The 6,000-nt window shown below is 37.4% G+C and overlaps 1 non-coding gene across 1 annotated transcript; it reads left to right on the forward strand.

Annotated features, from left to right (window-relative positions):
* Window positions 1–180: 180 nt before the first annotated feature.
* On the forward strand, window positions 181–385 carry LOC113258106 (small nucleolar RNA U3). The gene has a single exon (XR_003317121.2). It is a non-coding gene; the product is annotated as a small nucleolar RNA U3 (small nucleolar RNA).
* Window positions 386–6,000: the final 5,615 nt, after the last annotated feature.

The following is a 6,000-nucleotide window of genomic DNA, read 5'->3' on the forward strand; positions in this document are numbered from 1 at the left end:
AGTGCTATGAAGGAGTAACAATAGTGTGATATGATAGAGAATCTGAGTTGGGGGAGATAGGTTAGGAGTGTTGTCATGGAGTCTTCTGTGAGAGATGACACTTAAGATTAGACTTGAAAAACCACAGAAAGCCAATCATGTGAAGAACCAGGAGAAGACTTTTAGAAAAAAGGAATGACAAAGACTCTGCTTTCAGGGGTCATTTCTGTGGTTTGTTACTAGAGAAGTTTCTCTGAATGTAGAGTATCTGAAATCATGAGGAGGGGGCATAGTGTTCCTCCTCTGTGTGAAGCTGGCTCTAGGTGTTGCTTCCACAACTGTCTATTGCCATTGATGATCGTTCTTTTCCTCTTTCCGGATAATAAAAGGATACAGTCTGAGTGGAAAGGGAAAAAAAAAAAAAAGGAACAACAGATTGAGTTTGGCACATTTGAGGAACAGAATCAAGGCCAGAGTGGATAGAACTTAGTAAACAAAGAGCTGAGTGGTTTGAGATGAGGTCAGAGAGGTAGGGAGGAGACAGACTGTTTGTAATGGAAAAGTTAGACATTCAATCCAGAATGTAAAGTCTTTATAAAGTATTTGATGGATGAGTGATCTAAACTTAATGATTGATTTAAGAGTGGGTGGTTTGACAAATAACTAGGAATGAAAGGAGGAAGACCAATGATCAGGTTATCGCACTAGGCTTAGAAGAAGGGAATGGTAGCTTTGATCAGAGTGGCAGCACTGTGATACATTAGAATATGATCTGGAGGATGGTTAATAGGAATTATTAATAGATTAAATTGGTGAATGAGGGAAAGGGAAGAATGGAGGATGACGTCTACATTTTGGAATTGAGCATCTAATTGAATGTTGGGAAAAGAATCCAAACAAATTGGCATTTAATGTTGCAAGAATTATTGCTGGTACACTCTAGCATGATCACAAAAGGAGGAAGGAGGAATGAAAAACAGCTGAACAGGAGACTGGTAAGAAATTTCTATTTTCATTTGTTGCACCTGATTGAATTTAAGGTTTAATTTCACAGTGTTGTCAGGATTCAGCTGATGGCCCAAGAGCAGTTGCTCCTACTGTAACATGCCCAGTCACGTCATCACCAAGTCTTCTCTGAGAGGTAACATGTAAGATTAGACTTGAAAAATCATAGAAATACAATCATAAAAGAGCCAGGAGAAGAGCATTTTAGAAAAAAGGAATAGGACTGAGTTTGGCATTTGAGGTTCAGAATCAAGGCCAATTATGGCTGGAACACAGTGATTGAAGAGCTGAGTGGTCTGAGATAAGGTCAGAGAGATGGGTAGGAGCCAGATCACTTAAGATGGAAACAGTTGGACATTGAAACTGTAATGCACGGCCATTGGAGAATTTTATTTCATTTTAAGATTTATTTATTTATTTATTTATTTATTTATTATTTATTTGAGAGAGAGAGAGATGGGGGAGAAGCAGAGGGAAAAGGAGAGAGAGAATCTCAAGCCGACTCCATGCTGAGCATGGAGCCCCACCTGGCGCTCCACACAGAACTCTATCCCAGAGCACTGAGAGCATGACCTGAGCTGAAATCAAGAGTCAAACACTTAATCAACTAAATCACCCAGGCACCCCCATTAGAGAATTTTAAATGGGGGGAGGACTTAAATAGGAGGGGATTCAGATTTTTTTCAGAGTGAGAGACTATCTCAGAATGGAGTAATCTTTGTGTCAACAGCTTTGTATTTCCTATCAATTTCTTGACCTCTGCAAATATCCTCTTCAAAGAATTGTTGTGCAATGAATGAGAAACTCCAGGTTTTCATATCATTTTCAAACCTACAATCCAAATGAACCACTGTAGTCTCTTTTTCCTTTTGTAACTGACCTGACCCTTGTCCTATTTCTTTGCCTTCATATGGGAAATTTGCTACTCAACAAAAGAATTCTCGGTAGTATAAGAAATACCCACTTAAGCTAGAGTGACTAATAAAGTTGTAACAGCAATAGCAACATAGAAAAAATTCAGGTATTCAGGTAGACTGAAAAGGTAGGGTAAGCAGTTTCTAGTCATGTATACATGATAGACATATATTTAAAAATATATATATAACAACTTTCTCCAGGTAGACAACCAGCTGGAGAGGAATCCAGGCTTTGAGCAAATTTTATTGCAATGTCAAATGGTACAGATTTTTGAAAAAAAAATGAATGATTATGTCCATATAAATGTTAAAGTAAATTTTCTTTTAAGTATTGCTTCTAAATTTGATAATTGGATGCCAGCATAAAGCTCAGATTTACTGGCAGTAGGTAATGCTTTCTTCTTCTTCTTCTTCTTCTTCTTCTTCTTTTTTTTTTTTAGATTTTATTTATTTATTTGACAGAGATAGAGACAGCCAGCGAGAGAGGGAACACAAGCAGGGGGAGTGGGAGAGGAAGAAGCAGGCTCCTAGCGGAGGAGCCTGATGTGGGGCTCGATCCCATAACGCCGGGATCACGCCCTGAGCCGAAGGCAGACACTTAACCGCTGTGCCACCCAGGCGCCCTGGTAATGCTTTCTTCTTAAACTGTGCTTTGTGCATTCCTCATTACTGAAATATTTGTGCTACATGTTTCTCTGAATGCTGAATTCTCAAAGGAAGGGCAATAAGACTAATGAAAGGAAGGGCAATAAGACTAATGGAATGGCATTTCTCATCTCCTTTTCTTCAGAAACAAGCAATATTTCAGAGTCCCCAAATTTGAATTTTACATATTCTCTACTTGTTCAGGTGGGTTTATAATTTTCCATGCTTTAATCAGCAAATTTTCATATTTCTCATTTCATATTTACATTAAGGTCTGAGTTAATACCTCATTAAGGTAAACAGTGATAGATATTCTTTCCATAGTAACAGTTAATGTGATCCTCAAAAATCTACGCTTTTCATTTCAAATATAAGTAAACTAAAAAAAGTCATGTAATTTTAACTCTCATGAATAAAACTGTATCTTTGCTATTCTTTACCCTCTTTCTGGTTAAATTTATTTGTTTTTAAAGATCTAATTCATATGTCACCTTCTTTAAACACTTCTAAGATAACATGTAATAGGAAGGAGAGGGTAGTAACAGATTTTTTATTTCTCACCAGAATTCCCAACCAACCAATTATAGTCCTTGTCTTCAAGGAACTTTTCATTTGTAACAAAGAAAGATATACCAAGGGGGGCCTGGGTGGCTCACATGGTTAAGCATCTGCCTTCAGCCCAAGTCATGATCCCAGGGGCCTGGGATCAAGCCCCACATCAGGCTCCCTGCTCAGTGCAGAGCCTGCTTCTCCCTCTCCCTCCTACATTCCTTCTGCTTGTGCTCTCTGGCTCTCTCTCTCTGTCAAATAAATAAATAACATCTTAAAAAAAAAAGAAAAAGATATACCAAAAATGCATACAATAAAATGTAATAGTAGAATAATAAAGTGTAAAATATAGAAGTACAGAAGTAGTGGTGACTATCTGGGTGTGGCTGTGAGAGGAGAATTTGAGTTTCACAAAATAAATACCAGCTAACACTGTTTTAGAGGATAAACAAGAATTTACCTGGTTGAAAACAGTCTGGGTAAGGCAGAGGGAGGAATAGATCCCAAGTTCAGAGAACAAGTGTGAAGACAGAGTCAAGCAAAAAACATGGCATTATGAGTGCTCTGTTTTGTTTGGGTTCCTAATTCTTTAATCCTTTTTTTTCACAGTCAACAAATATGTATTGAGTACCTATTAGGCCCCATGGACTATTTGTTCTATCAAATAAGCATACAGAAGTGAACAAAAGAGAGTCGATTTAAGCCACAGTGGAACTCAAATTCCGAAGGAAAGATAGGGTAGTCATATTCTACAAGATAGTCAATAAACCAAATGAGTACAAAAAAATGTGTTGTATTGTAGTTGATAAAAAGCACCAGGGAGAAATAAAGAGGAAGAAAAGGAAGTGAGAGTTCTGCAGGGGGGGGGGGGGGCGGGGGGGGGCGGGGGGAGTCAAATTTAAGTGAGATGATGAGGGGTAGGCTGATTGAGAAGGTACCATTTTAATAAAAATCTGAAAAAGTCTTCACACAGGAATTGAGGGAGAACATTTCAGGACAGGAGACCAGCAAGAATAAAAGCACTATGATTGAGTGTGCCTCCGTTGGGGAATAGTGAAGAGGTCAATGCAGTTTCCAATCTGTTTTTCATTCTCTTCATGCTTATGCTTTAATCATAATCATATCTCAATCTTTGAGCATGCCCTGCTATTTTACGTTATATCTTTCACACTTTGTTCTAACTAGGAATGTTGTCTTAAGTTCTAGATACTGGTAATTCTTCCTGTAAAAATATACGTAAACATCATCTCTACTTCCTTTTCCTCTCCCAGATATATTAAGGTCCTGTTTTCATAATGTTCCTTTGTAACTTGTACCAAGGTGATTATTTTAGTTTTGGACATTTTGAGTTTGATATGATTTTGAATCATCCAAGTACAGAAATGGACTTATGAGTCTGCAGTGCAGAGTAGATCTAAGGTTGGAGATGGAGATATGTAAAAAAATAGAAGTAATTGGAACCAAAAGAATTCATAATATCATACAGGAGAAAATGTAAAGTGATAAGAGAGTTAAGAATCAGCACAATTCTACATAAAATTAACATTGAGAGACAGAGGGAGAAAGATACAGAGAAAGAGAATTTGGGGAAGGATCTTTAGAGTTCTTACAGAACTATAAAGAAACCTGGGAGAGAATTGAAAAGTGCTAAGGACATGTGAGGGCCACAGTGGAAAATTTTCAGTTCCCAGGGTCTTGTACTGTAATTAGAGGAAAATTCAGGGTCAGAACAATTTTCTGTGAGGGAGACTTGTATATACATTTATAATAAGGGCAAGTCTAGAAAAAATGGATGTTGAAAATATAAGAGGTATAAACAATAATTGCTGAAAAGGAGACAGGGGGAGAATGGTTAAAAAAAAACGATATATTTGGATATAGTTGAAACTAGTCAGCTTTTGTTGGAACATCCATGAAAATTCAGAGAAAATGTATAGTTACAAAAGCTTAGCAAATTAATAATATGAAACAATAATTTATCAATTTCTGGGTAGATTTCTTTCTAACTATTATGTCTTCTAGTTTTTTATATGTTATATAATGAGCATGTATGATTTATTAAATTGTGTTGAGTTACTCAGAAAACAGATTCTAGGATGAAGATTTGTGTGTAGATTTCCAATTCACCTGGGAAATATCCATTTTAGACAAATTTTCCTTTTTGGCTTTGAGCATAACTGTAATAGCAGTTTTAAAATCCTTGTCTCCTAACTATCATATCTGCCTTTACTCTTAAGAATGGATCTCATTTTTTGTTTGTTTTTGTTTTTCTTTTTCTTTTAAGAGGCAGTAGAGGGAGGCAGGTATGTATAGTAATTTTAGATTATATCCTGGACATTGCAATGATACATTGTAGAGATTATAGATTCTGCCATGTCTTTTTGAAGAGTATGAATATGTTCCATTTGTTTGTTCAGAAGGTGGTTAACTTGGATGTACTCAAATCCCAAAGTCGGTCTTCCCTGTGGCAGGCAGCAATGGAAATCTCTGTTAAATTCTTGTACTAGTTTCCTATGGCTGCTGTAACAAATTATCACCACAACGAAACAACTAAATTTATCCTCTCACTTAAATCAACAAAATGTCTTAAAACAGTAAAAAACATTCTCTCATACTTCTAGAGTCCAGAATGTCCAAATCAGCATCACTGGGCCATAATCAAGGTGGCCCAGCGTGGCCACCCTCCCTCCAGTGGCCCTAGGGAGAATTCATTCCTTGCTTCCTCCAGATTCTGGTGGCTGCAGGCGTTCCTTGGCATATGGCTGCATCACTCTAATTTTCACGACCAGCATCCTCAAATCCCTCCCTGCTCTGTCTTCCCATCACCATCTGCTCTGTGTATAGTAAAAGCTCTCTCTGCCTGCCTCTTATAAGGATATATGTGATCTCATTTGGGACCCAGCTA

This window comes from Ursus arctos, unplaced genomic scaffold (genome assembly GCF_023065955.2).
Source record: "Ursus arctos isolate Adak ecotype North America unplaced genomic scaffold, UrsArc2.0 scaffold_26, whole genome shotgun sequence".
In the NCBI taxonomy this organism is placed as follows: Eukaryota; Metazoa; Chordata; class Mammalia; order Carnivora; family Ursidae; genus Ursus; species Ursus arctos.